Source organism: Falco punctatus, assembly GCF_963210335.1.
Source record: "Falco punctatus genome assembly, chromosome: Z".
Taxonomy (NCBI): Eukaryota; Metazoa; Chordata; class Aves; order Falconiformes; family Falconidae; genus Falco; species Falco punctatus.
The window spans coordinates 65,840,467-65,858,319 of NC_137586.1; the positions used below are offsets into that span (position 1 = coordinate 65,840,467).

The following is a 17,853-nucleotide window of genomic DNA, read 5'->3' on the forward strand; positions in this document are numbered from 1 at the left end:
GCAAAGACAGAGCTCAGGTCTTTCTCCAAAAACTACAATAACATGAGCATCTTTTGCAGTAACAGGACTTGTGGCACTTACTTCAGCAGAGCTGGCATTTCATTCATCAGCAGGTAAAGGTGTGCATGTGTGCACACACACAAACACACACGCATAGACCAGTTAGTACATTAGAGCAGAGCAACACGTTTTAAGGTATCTGCCCTTTACAAAGTTAACCTACAGATTAAAAAAAGGCTTGGATTTTCCATTTTTTGTTGTTGAAATATCATTCTTCTGTTAGTGAGCACTTAATAGATTCCATAAAGCAATGAAAATCAAGAAAAAATACTCAGCTAAATCAGATACATGTGACTGGATTTAAGATGAATGTTTTAAGTGAACTGGGAATCACATGCTTTACTTTTAGAATTACACACAGGCTAATGGACTAAGAAAAAAGGAAAAAATATATTTTTATTCAAAACAGCTCTAGCATTGAAATGTTCAATAACTCGATAACAAAACACTGCAGCAGATGGATAACAACTGTTCTTAACTAAACTGTAGATTGTTCTAAGGAACTTCTTACTCTCTATCTTCTCAAATTGTTTGTGATCAAATAGTATCAACTTCATGGCCTTTTCAGTATGCTAAAACAAAACAAAACAACAAACAAAATTCCATAATAGACATACACACACCAAAAAAACCCCAACCCCAAACCCCAAAAAACTAAACTAGTTTTTGAGTAAAATGAGACAGCTGAAAAAAGGTCTCTGGATAATTTGGGAAACCACCATTTTTAGACTACATTCCTTTCACTCTTAAACATCCAAATCCTCACTTGCTAAAACTCACTGGTAATAAAAAATCTGTTCCATTATATATTTAGATTTCTTCGTGTGGATATTAAAATAAACTATGTTCTGAAATTAAGAGTTAAAATACCTCCTCTTGTTTTCCATACATATTTGCCTGTATAAATATACTTCATGATTTTACAAATTACAGTATTTATATTAAAGCTTTTGGTCAGCAAATCATTACAGCTTAATACGAACAAACAGTTCCTGTGTTTTGGTTCTGTCTTTAAATCTTTTTCAGAGATAATGAAAACCAGCCAAAATGAGTGACTGCAAATAATATAAACAACACATTTATTTAGAAAAATAAACTGAAAATGCTGATTTTTTGTTAGATTTCTCCATGAAGTATAGACAAATGGCTAGAAAAATTGTATGTCAAATACATATTACAAATGACTTCTTCAACGGTAACTGGGACTATAACATAAATGTTCAATAGGAACATTTTTTGATGTGTAATTCAATAGACTAAACTTCTTGGCTGCTAATATGTTAAAAAATGGATGCTATTAAAAAAGATTATATCCCCTTTTTAAACACACCTTATCATGTTGATGCTTTTTCATATATATACATATATGTATATGTATGTATATGTATGTATTTATTTAAACCTTAGAAAAGACCATAGTCCTTTCTGTGAAGAGATCCCCATAGTGAAAGAAAGCGCAAATGTTTTTCTTCAGTTCTAACTTTTTAATTCCTTTTGGAGCCCCAGCAAAATATAGCTTGTTGTGGTCAAAAATCTCCTGGGGCCATCTGTGCAAATGGTGGCGCACATCATTACCCTGAATGGAAGCGACAGTGCAAATACTAGAAGTGCATTGAGATGCAATCTCTAACAGCTGAATTTCTTCAAAGTTGGGTGGAGGACAAGAGACAGCATCCTTTTAAGCAATTTAACATCACCGATGCCCTGTTCCTGTATGGCTTTGAATATGTACAAGAGATGAGAGGTCTTCTTTCCCCACAAACAGTAACATTCCTCTGTTACAGTAAATGCATTCATTTTCTGCTATCACATAAGTGCTTCATTTCTCCTTTTGGCTACATATTGAAATATTTTTGGATGCTGGCTGGACCCATGAAAAACTCATTGTTTGTTACTCTGGTTGGTCAGCACAGAACTCAAGTGTCAGGCTTGGAGACTGCAGTTTCTGCAATGGGGCAAGACATTTAGTCCTTCTTATTATTTCCCACTAAATGGAATTTAAGGCTGTGGCTTTTGCGAGGACTCAGCGTGTAGCTGTCAGATCTGAGAAAGTTGATTCAATGCAGATTACACTTGTGATTGTGCTCTGACTTGAAGGGTTTTTCCATTCTCCACTGAGGGTCAGGCTCCTGGTTACTTCTCAGATCTGGCCTGCAAGAAGTCACAATGACGAATCTGATATGCAAGAATTTAACTGACGTGCCTCCAGATATAGATATTCCTTCAAGCCTGAAGTTGCTGTTAAAAAGAAAAGAAGACAAGGACAAAGTTATGAAAACGTTACTTTTAAGTGCACAACGATAATAGTAAACAAAATTTTGAATGATTTTTCATGTAAGCACGAGTTTGAAGAGTTACGGTGTTTTGAAACTTGACCCTTTACAGCTGTATTTTATTATTAGTAAGTGTCTTGGCTTTCTGCTGGGGTAAACGGGTTTCACTTCAATGGTGTCTTTGGAATCACATTATATTACACCATCTCAGAAACTGATTGCCACTATCCTAGGTCTTGGAGTATATGGGGATCTTGAAATCATGACTTTTAAAATATTTTTTTAAAAATTATTCTTTCTACGAAGATTACCTTTAACTACCTAACATAACAATTCAGTTTAACAATATGCCTTAGGGCATGAAATGAAAGGAGATCTTAATAAAAAGCTGTACATTACGCATTTGAAAAAACTGTCTAAGAATTCAAGTCTAATCTAACTTGAGAATCTGGATTCTAATCCCTGTTCTCAAAATAAATATAAAGTGAATTCAGCAGAATTTTCTCATCTGATGCACAAGTTTCCTAATCACTAAAATACTATATAAAATTCTGATTTGGGTCTTTCACATTCCCCTTTGTGAAACTGCTTTAATTTATACAAAACAATAAAACAGCCCTATAACCAGGAAAGAAAGTAATGCTCCAATCTAGTGCTAAGGTTCACTGATTCACTAAATTTCCTAACTTTATTTATTAGACAAGATAAAGCAGCATCAAAAAGAGAGACCTTGAGATACTGATCTGTTGGTAGCTAGGGCACTAACCTGGTTCAAATAATTAAATTAACACCTTCTGAGGAAAAGAATGAGAACTTCCTTTTTCAACGTTGGTGACTTACACCCAGAGTTACATACTGCAAGAAGGAATAAAATTACTCCCTTGCCATTACTTTTATGAATCTAGCCTTTCAATCACATTTCCTCTTATTTCATATTGACTGGACTATTTCAATTTGATAGAGATTGTCAAGAGATAGGACAGAATTTCACTTTAGCAGGGGAAAAAAAGAATCTGAGGTTGGTGTGCTGTAAACCCTTTGTATTTTTTTTCCCCACAAGTAAAACAAAATTTCTATTATTAAGGGAAACTTAATTAACATTCAGGATTATAACAGTGGCATAAAAGTCTAGCAAACATGGTATAATAAATTTATGATAAAATTGGCCTGGAAGGAATTTTTTTTTTCCTAGTCAACTATTTAGGGTTTGGCTCACATTATTAATAAGAAAGATGAAAATTGTAAACATCTGTTACCAACTTATTTTTTAACTGAGGATGGTATTCATATCAATATAAACACACAGGCCTTTTTCAGCTGTCACACTTTCTGGCTTCAATTACATTTGGGCTAGTGATTCATGTACGTCAAGACCTCATAAAAATCACTATAGAAAAGACAGTATTGCCCTTGAATAAGCTTTATGCTTATGAAACAAGATGAATACAGTAGAACAAATATATATGTAATAATAACAATAATAGCAATAATAATAACACCAAATAATAACAAATAATACTGCAATAATAATAAAAAACAATGAAAGCAATAATAATAACAACAACAACAATAATAATAATTATACTAAAAATGATAGGAAATAATACAAGTAATATTTGTACTCTGTCAGGAAACAGTTGTTCTTCAAACTTATTCTGAATACAGTACAACAAAATACTAAGCAGCTGTAGGCATGAAAAGTAATGTAACTTTTTTCTTTTCCTCTGGGTTGCAATTCATAAACATATTCAATATTATGCTCACAAAACCAGTAAGTGGTATATCAGGTATAGCTGGATTCTTTTAGTACCTCTAATTCGGTTGTCGGCCCACACAGTTTGATTCATTCCCAGTTATGCAATCACATGACATCCACCTTCATTTCATCAACATTCCACCAATGAAAAGCCCACTTTTGTTTCTTTATGATATCTCAGCTAAAAAGCACAAACTGCACCATTGTGAAAAATGTGACACATCTCTCACATTAATAATTTGTTCAAATTAGAAGATTATGGTTAAGCTTGCTCAGTGAAAAATTCAGAAGGTGGCAATGCCTGCATTAAAAACAGAAGCAGCAGTTCCTTTTACCATTTAAAAAAAATATAATTACAAATCATTACTGTATACATGAAGTGAGGCACTGAGAGAAAACAGGCCAGTCATTGAAAAAAACCCTGTATCTACTAATTACAGATCCCTATCCTGAACTGCCTAGTTCCTATTTCCCTAGTATTTACTACTTTGACAGAGAAGCTTTACATTCAGATCAGTACATTTAATTCATCACTATAAAATCCCTTCATTACACCATACCTTGTCAATATCCTCAGAGTGAAAAAAAGCTGACTTTACTAGGGAGCTAAAGTTCAAACAATTTACAGGAGACCATCTTGCTCATTCACATCCCTTCTCCTCCCTGTCATTACTGCAGCAGCATCTTTGCATCATTCTCCTCCTTCTACAGCATCAGTATTTAGTTCCAAAAAGCAGAGATGCAGAGAAACCAATGCTTTTGTTTCCCCATTCAAAATCAGATAACTATGCCCCTATAATAAAAAAAATGAATGTTCTCTGTCAGTATTACCTGAAAAATACCTACAGGGAAACCACAGACTGTTTCCTTCCATTTGTCACAGCTCTCTTAAGAACTGCAAGTGAGTCCAGTTAAATCTACCATGCAACCCTTCTCCTCATCATGGCCACGACCCCAGTGTCATTGCACAGACTGTTATGCAGAACACTGTGGTTGGAAATTATTAAGGGAAAGGCTACCAAAGTGAACCACTGTTTCACCCCAGGCCTATGGGATGGCTATGCATGTGCTGGCTAGCATAAACTGAATAGTGATTTACAGGTTTGGTACAAAACAGGGAAATGACAGAAGAGGACATTTATGCAGGCTGAATAAGCAATAAATTTTGATTTAAAGACACTTAGATACAGAGATACTCAGGTTCCACTTATAGTATTTAAAGAAAAAATGCAGTTTGATTCTATAGTGGACATCAAGCGCATTATACAGAAGATGTTTATCAACTTTGAACTGATGAGTGTAGTGGTGACTGCCAATGACCACAGAAAAGGATGCTTTAAATGTAACTACCTATGCTGGGTCTACTGCCTTTTATCAAGAAAAAGGAGACAACAACTAGGAAATGCACTTCACGTTAAATTGAGAGAGATTTACCTAATTAATACTAAGCTATATAATTTCCACATCATTTTAAGAGTTTGATAAAAGCACCTGAAAGACTAGTCTAATTAAAATCCCCATTATTTGGGCTATTTTAGCACAAACAGCATAATTTGGACATATATTACCTGTATTAAATACACTTGCAGTCAGAGCACATGCCAAGCTAGTAGTTGTACTCATGTATTTAAGAGTGTAACAAATGTCCCTACAAAAAAAAAAAAAAAAAAATCACATAGTAATAAATCCTTATAAACATAGTGCACAGATTTTCCAGGTATCATCTAAATAGCAATGACATCTGTTTAAGTTACTCAGACCTGAAAGATACAGAAATATTAGATTCAGATAGAGACTATTTTACCTTTATTACCTTAGGTTTTTTTAATCCTTTCAGATGAGATGCATTACTATGCTCGTTCCTTCAACAGACAAAATTACTAAAAGGGAAGGAAATGCTACTTAGAGGTTATTTTTGCTTGTTTCTATTGTCCAAGAAATCCCCATCATGACCTTTGGGTTTGTTTTGGGTTTTTTGGTAGTGTTTTGTGGTGTTTGGTGGTTTTTTTTTTGGTATAAATTTAAATAACGGATTTTTGAAGATGCCAACTTCATTCAGAGCCAGAATATTTCAGATAAAATTTTATGTGTTGTTTGATTGAAGGAATTATGCTGAATGCAAACCCCAATGTTCTTACCAAGCATTTTATTTCTCCAACATTTTAACTACATAAGCCAATGTTAGCATTTTTGTGTCCTGTGACACAGCAATGTTGAGACATCTTTCTCTGTTAAAACTAAAACAACCAAATATAAATAATACAGAATGTTAACAAATGCACCACCATTCTTTGTAATTCTTCCTATTTTTTCTTATTTTTATTTACTTTTTTATTTTTACTTACTTATGTGTGATTGTTTAATCCTAGTGTTTCAGTCTGTAAATATTTCTTTTGCCAATGAGCAAACAAGAATTCCCAGTTGCTTATTGGAAGTTTTTCTTTTTCTTGCAAAGCTTTGAAAAAGATTGTAAATAGCAGGAAAATCAGAGTGTCTAAATTTATACATCTTCAAATATGGTGACAATAGGCATTGGCTTCTATAGTAGTTTACTCTTACCTTGCTAACCTCTCCTAACAACACTTCCCTAATTTTCATTATCAAGTCCCACATTGTTCGAGCTTTGGTATCTCTAGAGACTTCACAAAACCAAGTTCTATATCTAGTTCCATAAAGATAATCCTAAATAGAAATATGAAAATTATGTCAAGAGAGTGTATTATGGCAGCATTTATTAAATATACTTTTCCAATTGATCTCATACTGCTTAAATAATGTATTTGTAGAAGTTCACTGTCTTCGTGTGTTCGCACAACAAAATGAAGCCCATCAGAATATGGCTCTGAGAGCTACTCTAGAACAAATTTTTTATAATGAAAAATTAATGGTAACAGAACCCTGTGCAATGAATGTCAGCAGCATCATGCATGTCAATATATGAAACTTCTAAAATTTTCTGTTTGTTACATATGAACTGCTCGCAAAATGGCTGTGGTGTTTGTCTCAGTAATGTCCCAAACAGTTCAGATTTGAGAGAAGCAATATGTCAGATGGACAATATGAAAAAAAGTCTTTTTTGTTGATACCACTAGTTTCCAACACAGCTGAAATCTAGGCAAGCAAAGTTACCAAGTTCTGACACCATGGAAGTCAATAGGCTACATTAGGGGTTGCCACAGTGAAAACCAAAAATGTCAAAACTCTGACTAGAGACATGATAGAAGGGGAAAGAATGGCCCTGGAAAAAATTCTGGTGATGTATCCCAGGAAAATCTGGCAGCCTTGTTCACTAGTCAAAGGCACCTTGTCTGCTAAGATAAGTATACATAAATTTAACTAGAGAAGCAAGATCTTCCTTGCCATGTACAGAAAGGATATATAAATAAGTGTTTTTAAAATTCATCAGGCATATTTTTGGCTGAGACAATACAATCCTGTTCACCATTTTGAACCTTAAAAAGACTTTTTATCAGGTTCTTTTTTCTTGACATGACTTTCTTTTTACTTCCCTTTTTGTCCACCCATTCCTTAGGTGTTGGAAAACTGTTTTGGATGTCTTAAAGCATGTCTTAAGATAGAATTGATTATGCCAAGTGTAAATACATTCCTAGGAAGCCCATTTCTTTTTTCCTTAGTTTTTGGATATGTTTTGATACATCTTTCATGAGAAAAGTACTGATGAAGTATTTCTGGCAGGTTGTTTATTCTTCATTTTCTCTCTGGGGTACGTGTTTACTAGCTCCAAGAAAAGCCATATTTTAAAAAAAAACTAGCTTTGGATGACATTTTTTCTTGTATTTGACTAACATGCACAGAAAAAGCAATAAATGATCAAGAAGAGAAAATGTGCTTTTTTTTGTGTGCTAGAGTATGATATAAAATTCAAGCTATCTTTCATTCCAAAGGAATATGGCATGTGTCTTCCTAATTTTCATTTACAGTGAGGCTTCTGATGTAGAGTTGCTTAAAAAGCTAGGCCAAGTATATTTAAAAGACTGCTTATCAATGGCTGTAATAGAATATATATATATATGTAAATATGCATTATTTACATCTCTTATGTATGTGTGTACATATAGTGTACATATATCTATTCATTCCCTCTTTCTTCTTCTGAGCTGGATTAGCTACAGGACAGATCTTGGACGATACCCACAAAGCTGCAGCCAGTTAGCCATTTGCAAAATCGCATCCAAAGCCACTGTTACAAGGGGCCACTGCAGTTGCACCAACAGCCACAGCTGAGCACCGAGTGTGAAAACTGGATCTGTCTACACAGAAGTAGTAGTCACACTTCAGCTTAGTTACTTATATCCTTAGAAGAGATATGCTAGTGATACTATGGAAATGAATTTTATGTACTGACAGCCACTCTGATGTCCGCTGATTGTTCCTGAACAGTGGATATGAATTGTTTAGCTATAAGGTCTTTCGATACAGAAAGTATTTGCATATTACTTTATGACAGATTACAGAAATATTTTATACCAAGTGTTCAGTGGACAATAACTAAACTATACAGCTAGCCTTGCATATGAGACATTTAACTATATAGAAGGAAATCTCTGTCCACTTTCTGCTTTGGCTGCAGATTTCCTTTCCAATCCATGTTATACTTTTTAATCGACATGTTACAAGTTTACAGCATTTTATTTAATTCTGTCGCTTTCACTCTCGACAGATTTCTGCTACATCTTTTCAGAATGTGAATACCCTGAAACACTGAACCTACAATAACAAACACTAAATCAAGAGTTTTGATGCTTGTTGAGGGCTCTCTATACTCTTGAAACAACAGAAACAAACAAACAAACCACACATTGCTAGTGGCAAGCAAAATCTTGCTTCTTGCAGTATCCTTTAGCTGATTATCAGAGGGGTAGGAAGGCATGGCTAGCTAAACCTGAGGCATACTGCTGCTTCCCCATGTTGAGGGTCTGTATCTGAGATATGCAAAGATCTTCTGGATCTTCTATAGTGATCCAGAAAACTATATGGTCCAGGGAACTCACCTATTCATTCTCACTGCATTTTTAGGGTTTGAAAGTAGGTTTTTAACATAAAAGCTAGATAATATCTGATATTATTTTAGTCTTTCTGCCTTTATTTTTGCCCTCATTTTCTTGCTGAGTCAAAGCAAACTTCATTAATTAGCTTGAATGCACACAGATGTCAAATGGAGGTAGAGCAAAGATTAGGAAAAGAAAGATGCAAGACAGCCAAGTCCCTAACAGAAATAATTTTCTGTTTCTAATAATTAGTGAAAAAATAGCTAGTAACACACCTGGGGAGTTGGTTATAAAGTTTATCTATCTAGTTTAACACAGGAAATGCTATAGCAAGCAAATAATGACACAAAAATACTAACAATGAAGCAGCTTTGCATTTGCAATGAGTTGCCAAAGAATGTTGCATCCAGTACCTAGTGCTGGCAAGTTCCCTGTGAATGCCATACCTATTACTCACTGCTTAATCTAAGAACCTTGTTATTAGTGCCTTCTTACGTTCTAGTTCTTGGCAGCAAGTAAAAGAGATGGAAGGCCTGATAGGTTAGAAAACACACCACCACCCCATACTCCATATGTGTCAGTGTTTTTTCTGTAAAAATTCAAATTTCCTGTGGTTTACTTTTAAATCAGTCTATTCCTGAAGCTATGTAACAGAAAACAGGATGATAATACAAATCCCTGTGAACCTACACTCACTGAATAAAAATAATTTCTTTCAGCATATGGCATAATCTACATGCCACAGGAAAAAACCTTTCAGGAGTCATTGAAAGGGACATTAGTCTCAGGACAAGTGAAAAGTTCACACAGAACAGTTAAATGCTTTAAATGACTTGCATCCACTATTATTATAGAAATGTTTATGCTTCAATTTTTAGAGTTTAGAGGGTTTTGTATAATTACATGTCTTAAAGTGACATGTGAATGGTTTGAAAATCATTCTTCCCAGAGTATATCTTCCAGCTGACAGGTGTAACCTTTTCTTTCTGCCTGGAGCTAGGAAAGATGGATGATAAGTGAGCTGGAAGCCCTCCACTTGCTTATTAAAAAAAACCCAAAACAACAGTGTATGAGTGAAAGAAGCCACGTAGGAGACAATGTAACTATGGGGTTTTTTGTTTGTTTGTTTGCTTGTTTTTTGACATTTACTGGTCTTTCATCTATTTAAAATTACTCAAGCAAGCCAGCAGCCTTGTAGGATTAGGCCTACTTTGCAAAGCCAAAAGGACGTAAAGGACATGAGAAAATATCTGTAAATACTTTGGTGCAGCCTTTCTGCAGTTTGCCTGTTGAGGGATGAAATAATTTATGATTCTAGCTGACAACATGCTGATTGTTAACAAATGCTTTACAGGATTTACTTCTTCCTTTATCATTTGGCACAAATATTTTGCCACACAAGAAACAAAATCAATTTCCCTGCCAGTAGAGATTACTGAAGCTACATTTTCCTGTTCTCTATAAACATGCCAACGTGACTAAAGGCTTGGAATGATTCACTACTATTCTGACTAGTCAACATACTCAAATTCAATTTGTTTCTTTACAAAAGAAGAGGGTTTTCTGTGATGCTTCTGGACACCAGGAGGTTCTGTCTGTGTAGCTAGGAATTTTTAGCTGCTAGAAATGATTGAGTAGCTCACAGCTGAATCTTGGGCAGAAGCCTACAAGTGCAAGAGGGGCCCTGAGGCCATGCAGCAATGGAAGAGTGTTTACTACAAGTCTCCACACTTCAGCAGCCCACTGGGAGACTTCCTCATCACCAGCTGCAGTCCTTTTCCATAACAATGCACAATAGAAAGGGCTGCATCTACTGCTTCAGACTTCATGCACTGCGAAAGAAAAATACTGAAACTTCTACACATTCATTTACCAAGACTTAACTAGCTACTTTCCTGAGCTCTAATGAAATCATGGTATCAGGAAGAAATTGAATGGAAACAGCAAAAAGTATTCTAAAAACGTAACTGAATATATTCTTAGAATGGAAGGTGAAAAAAAATCCCTATAGCTAAGCATCAGTAAATTACCTAGCATCTTCATATGCCTTGTACTTTCAGCAACAATATGCATGAAAGAGAACAACCTGACATGGCATTTACATTTAAGATGTATGAAAGAATCTCCTTATGAAAAGCACAATGTATTTTTTTCTGGGAATGTTCAAATGTTATTAATGTAAACCTTGGTAAAGAGCCCTGATTTGTGAAGTAGTACATTACTAGAATGTACTTGCATTCTAGATTATAAAAATGGATACAAAAAGCTAAAACTCTTGCAAATAGAAAATGGTTCAATGCAAACTTTCATTTTAAATGACGTCAGCTTCTGTTTCAACAGCTTCTTCAAATACCTCTGCATAGAACAAGAGATGTTCCTGTGCATCCTCTTTCAAAACCTACTTATGCTCTACTGAAACTTATCTGCGGCTCCAAACATAAGCCACATGCAACTGATGTTTAAAAGGCAGAAATATTACTATCGATCTTTTTCATAGGCATTCAGAATGATGCCTTTTAATTTATTTTCAGTAATCCTAAAAATGAGCTTCCAGAATTCTGCTATTTTGGTGTGACATAACACTGGATTTGAAACAAACATATTGAGATATCTGTGGAAAAAGGCAAAGAAAACAAAGATCAACGTTTCAGCTTCTCATCTTACAGATCTGCCACGGGTCACGTCACTTCTGTAGCCTGTGTAACCATTTTAAGCTGAATGCTAAGAAGTCTAGACCTGAATGAGATTATTTTTTGACAAATTTAGACATCATGTTTTTCTCCTTTCAGCTCTAACAAAGTATAATGTTATATACAGCTGGATGGGACAGTCAAACACAAGCTCAGCAACAAATCTTACCTCAACTTAGCCTTTATGGATAATCTTACCTCTCTGTTAGCACAGGCATCCCTATCAAAATCTACACATGTGAAAAATGTAGTAAAGAACTACTTCAAGTGCACAGGGAGCAGCATGTGGTGAGCTCCAGCAGGAAGAGGGGATGATTACACAGGCAACAATTTATCCCAGTTTCAGGCCTCTTTCCTTTTTATAAGAAAAATTCAAAGCCATAAAACATCTCTGCCTTAGCCCTTTCATAATGTCCATAAAATATGCTGAAAAGCTTGGCTCACCATGAACACAAAATCCGACGTTGGGTTTTTTTTTGGTTTTGGGTGTTTTTTTTTGTTATTTTTTTTTTCCCAGTACTAACATTTGCAAAACTCCAGACCTTTGTCAATGTGGAGTAGCTTGCTGACTGAAAATCACTGGCCATCCCTGCTTCAACACAAGCATCCATGCTCATCTGGCTTTGGAGTGATTTGTTTAACAAAAAAGATATTCAGGCCAACAAAAGCAGCTCAGAATTAAAATACAACCAATTAAAGTCTCCTGTTAATGCTATTCAGGAAAAGGTTACTAGCAAAATGTGCAATCCAGTGCTTTGCACAGTCCTCAAATATAGCGTTTGTCTGGCCAATAAAATACCACAAAGTATTGGGCCAGCAATTTTGTGAGCTGTTCACCAAAGAGGTTAGTCATTTTGACAGTCTGCCTTGAAACTGAAAACAAGAATAAAAACACAGAATCTATTTATCTAAATCCATTAGTCAGATATGTAAGAAAGCCTGATGCAAAATCCTGATTCCAATCGGAACAGTGGCACATCCTCTGGACCTGTGGACTGGAATTATGTTTGAAGTGCTGAATCTACTGTGTGCCTGCTGAGTTGGCTAAGTTCCTCTCCGATGTTGTTTTCCAAGCCACAGTTCAAACTAAGGGAGTTTGCTGCTCTTCACATAAGTCACAGATGGTCCTCTGCATATTTGAAACATCTCTTCAAGCATTTCCACCTCTGCATGGGACAGAAGGCCAAAATCACTGTTAATTCTTTTTCAAGTAGGATGGACTTTCTATCTGTCATGATATACGTCAAAGACACTTGACTTTGTTTTCGGTAAACAATGCATCCAGAAACAGCTTGTTTTTGCTGAATTAGTCAAAACTGTTAGAAGAAAATACTTAATCTTGAACAAATATGCCCAAATCTTATAAAGTCTATGGTTACAGTTAAAGTTATATCCATAAATTTCAGATTTTCTGAATTTATTCTGTACACCATTGTTCTTTAACTCCTACCCTATAGTATCTTCATTTTCAGTTTCAGGTGTTTGAAACCAAGTACATGCTCTCTTCCACATCATCCCCATGCCTAACAGAAAGCTATGTTTGCTGCATTGACCTTGCATGGGAAGGTGATTTCCTCTCTTGAAGTCATGGGAAATCATCACTGTTTTGATGCTTCTGCAAATACTCTGATGGGTATCCATGTGTCCCCAGTGACTTCTCCAGTGTCCCTCTTTCCTTGGTCTTTTCCAACCTAAACAACTTTATGATGCTATGATTCCATGGAATGGACGGTGTAAGAGTGAGTAGAAATACAAGAAATAAAACTGAAAAAGACATGAGGTCCAAGAAGCTCTGTGGGCTATCTGTCCGAGTCTGAAGGAATCTGGAGGACAATATACTGCAACCTATTTATGAGAAAGATTAATAAATAAATAAATAGCCCACACAAGTAGATAATTTTTGATTTCTCAAAATTATATTATTTTCCTGTGTTCCTTCTTTCCTTTTAAAACTAAAATGTCCAAAAAGGACTGCTGTTTGTTTAGACAGGCAATAACGCCTATCTAAGGCACTGACCGGTATCAGCAGTTCTAAAGACCAACTTACTTAAGGTGGAGCTACTTTTAGGAAAAGGAGAATTGCTGAACACATATGACACTTCTGTATCAAATATGACAATGGAACAAACTAAAATGTACTTGGTGAAAAGCAGCAATATGGTCACTACAACAAAGGTAGATAAAGGAATTTACTCAGTTGCCCTGATGGTGCAGTAACACAGATATAAGAACACAAAAAATGCAATACCATAAAATGTAAGTAAATTTAAGTACTGAAAATGTAAAATTCATTTTTGATCAACTTTCTTGAAATTTTTTGTAGAGATCAGACACAACTTTAGACATCGGTGAGCATAGCCTGGTAAAGACCGCATGTACCTTGTGTTAAGCATTGTGTGACAAAGCAGTACACTGAGAAGCAAAAAGAGGGAAGGAAAGCCTGTTCAATCCGTAATTTGGATAATACCTTTGCAAGCAGTTGAAAATCAACTCTGCTCCAGTCATAATGCCCCCCCTTTTGTTTTGGTGGGGTTTGGGATTGTTGGGGTTTTTTTCTTTGTTTGCTTGTTTGTTTTTGGTTTGGGTTGTTTTTTTTTGTTTGTTTGTTTTTTTTGTTTTTGTGCAAAGATTTGAGCTTTGGACAGCATAATAGAGAGGTGAAGTACTCATTGGAAATTCTTTGCTGACTAAAATAACAATGAAAAATAAAATGCCTTTGTATTTCACTTGTCAACCCTACAAGTGAAGCTGGAACTTTGGTCTGATGAAACTTTCTTCTACAGTTAATTGAAAAATGTATTAATGCTTAATATCACTTATCCTTTTTCATGTTATCTAAAAGCCTCCTAACTCTTAATGCCTAAAAAAGCTTCTAATCAAGAGCAGTACAAAAACTTCTCAGTGAAGAAAACTGTAACAGCTTGCCTTTATTTCCAATACTTATATTTCATAGCCACAAACATGTCCTGGGATAATAAAGCGAATCAACCATACCAATGATTAGAAGTACATGCTTACTGCTTAGAAAGAAGTACTTAACTTTCAAAATACACTTAGACAAAAAAATAAAGGCATCAACCTGTAAGCATCACTGAAAGTAAAGATATTAAATTTACCTTTGTAAACTGTTTTAACTATGTCATAGCGATTTTCTCATAGGAAAAACAGGAAGAAATGTAACAAGCTGTTATCATGTGGGTATATAACTCACTGCACTAATCACAACTGCAAGTCAGCAATCAGCTGAAAACTCATTGATGATGGAACAAAACCTTCATGTACCATGTCAATAATGGACAAATGACAAGCTGACAGCTCAATTCTGAAGAGCCTTTTTCCACACCACCAGCCTCCATTATGAGTGAAGCCTTACCACTCCTCCCACCAACACGGAGCATGTGCTGAACAGTAAATTGCTAGCTGCACCTTCCTGCAATCCTCTATCAAAAATCTCAGTGTAAGTGCAATCTTATTTTACTTTAAGAACCAAATTCTAGACTGTTTCAGGTAATGTCTAATCATGTTTCAGCAGAGACCAGGTGAGAAGACACTCAGCTGCCTTTGTTGCTGCAATGAGTATCAGGCAACTGAGTCATTAACAGAATAAAGCTTTTCTTAAAGGGATGGGGAGATAAAAGGGAGGGAGTTAAGAAGAGACAAAAGACTTCACCTCCTGTTTGTGGGTTGAGAAAAGTCAGTTTCTGGTGTGGGACTTGAGAAGGAAGGACAAGAGGACAGAATTCAGTGAGGTTTTTGCTTGCCACTTTGGTATTTGCATATGTTGGGAAAGGGGGGAAAGCTGGCAAAAAGTGTGACCTGGCTGGTGCCATGCTTGCAGAAGCAGCAGCTCAGAGCCTGAGGAGCCCTGATGGGGAGCTGTGGGTGATGGGGAGGCTTTAGATGTGATGCCCAAAATAGGGCGTGCCCTTGGCCGTGCATCCATAACTGCTGGACAAACAGAAGAGAGTATGTGTTTGTGGAGGCTGCAGAAGAGTTCAATCCGTCCTTCAGGCATAAGATGCAGTAGATGAAAAAAGGATACTCTGTCCTCTCATTGTATGCTTATTGCTTTTCCAAAACACAACCACCTTGCCAACACTCACTCACTTCCCAGCACCCACTGACTCCTCTCTTGCAGCACCTTCCTCTACCAAAATCTCAAAGGAGCTACAGGTACAGCCATGAGCAGCTGAAGCCATGCTGCTCTGTACAGAAACACAGAGCACTCTTCAACACAGGGAAGCTTCAAGTTCAAAACGCCTCAGGCAGAAGCAGCAGCTCAATTTGGATTTTTCTTATCTCTAGCAACAGAGGGCAAGAGAAGCGCAGTCTACAAACACCATCTCCTTCTCCAGCAATTTGTAAATCTACCACATCTGTCCCACGCTTTATTTATAAGTGAATGAAAAACAACTGGATTTGTGTTAGCTAGAATATCTAAATGCTAAAAGGAATGGCAGGTTTCAGTTTTTCATTTTGGCCACACAAATACACAGTACACACTTTACTTTCAGTGTGAGTCAAAATACACTGGCTTTCCTTCCAGAATGACAATTAAACAGGATGAATACAAATTAAACCTTTGGGCCCTGTTGCTTGAAATCATGCAGCCTAGTGGCCACCTCAGATGGTGATGATAGTGGAAAAGTAAAATTGCCACTTTTCCTTTTCTTTTTGATGACTTGGACTCTTAAGACCAGTACTGCGTTAGCTACATTTCTCATGTTTCTAATGGTAATAGAAATACAGCATTAGAGCTACGGATAGCAACTCAAAAAGCAAACATATCTTGCGTGTGGGCTGAAGTCAAACTGTACAGTAGTTTAAAAAGGTAATTACTTTGTATGCAAGGATCTTATACAGTTGAGATAAGAGGTGAATAATTATTGCAATATATCATCCTCCCTCCTTTACCCAATGAATAGCTCCAATAAACAGGAAAGTTTAAGAAAGTGCAAACCGATTAAGAGTTAGCTGAACACTTTATTAACTGATAAGAATGCATCAGCAATAACTAAACTGTGGTTTGTGTTTTAGTGGTTTTAATTGAAATACAAGTCTTCTGCTGCTCAGATAGAAAATCAATAAATCTATGTGTAGAACCGATTAGTAATAATTTTATTTTATTGCAGCTGTCAAATAGTAGCAATACAAAAATTAAGTGGGATGATGGTGTCTTGGATTTTTTTTTCCCCTCTAAAAAATAGGCAATCAGAAAAAAAGTGACATAAAAGCTTCTGGAGGAGGATCAATATGATTTTGATCTTGACCAAGACAATACCACGAAGTTCTCCTTCAGAAAATTCCAAGATTAAACAGATAAGGAAACTTGGTTTAATAGGATTTTGAAATAATGGCCCATTAACTGAGATGAAATTAGAAGGAATATCCAATGTGGATATTAGAAGGAATATCCAAGTATGTTACCCCTATTAAGTTGAATGTAATTCCTAATGTTGGATCAGTACACTAAGGATGATTAACAGTATTTAAATTTCTCATTTAATTTTTCAGCAATTATGTATTTAGAAGTCCCCTAAGGTGACAGATTTTTAGTAAACTTGAAATCTAGCTTATATTCAGAAATCACACTTATTCATACAAATATTGGCTACCCTTCAGTACTTACAAAAATACCTAGTTAATTATAAAAACTATTTCCAAACAAAAATCAACTGAAATAATCATCACTTGATTTAATGGTCTTAGAATAGAATTTTCATTTCATTTCTTCTGTGATATTTTAGTAGTGCTAAATTGATGGGTTTTGATGGAAGATACAAAAGTAAAATATGTATTAATCATATAAATTAATCTTTCTTATCGCTGAATTAGTTATGCTCCATGTGGTGTATTTCAGGTTCACTTGCACCTTTCACATGGACTGTAATACAGCAACTGCGTGAAAGGCCACTGCACCTGTCTTTTGTTTGTTCCACTCTATTACTTATGGTCGTGCCTCATGCTAGGTGGACACTACCCACCTACATAAGCCCTGCACCTTGGCTGGCAGTATAGCCTGGACCACAAGCAGGATATCTACATCAGCAAACCCCCAAAATACA

At 35.7% G+C, this 17,853-nt stretch overlaps 1 protein-coding gene across 2 annotated transcripts in view; it reads right to left on the bottom strand.

Annotated features, from left to right (window-relative positions):
• Nucleotides 1–431: 431 nt before the first annotated feature.
• Nucleotides 432–17,853, bottom strand: part of PRR16 (proline rich 16) — a 164,653-nt gene continuing 147,231 nt past the window's right edge. For both annotated transcript variants that reach the window (XM_080370923.1, XM_080370924.1), the window contains exon 3: nt 432–2,298. The gene's annotated coding sequence lies outside the window, so the exon portion shown is untranslated. The remainder of the gene's footprint in view (nt 2,299–17,853) is intronic.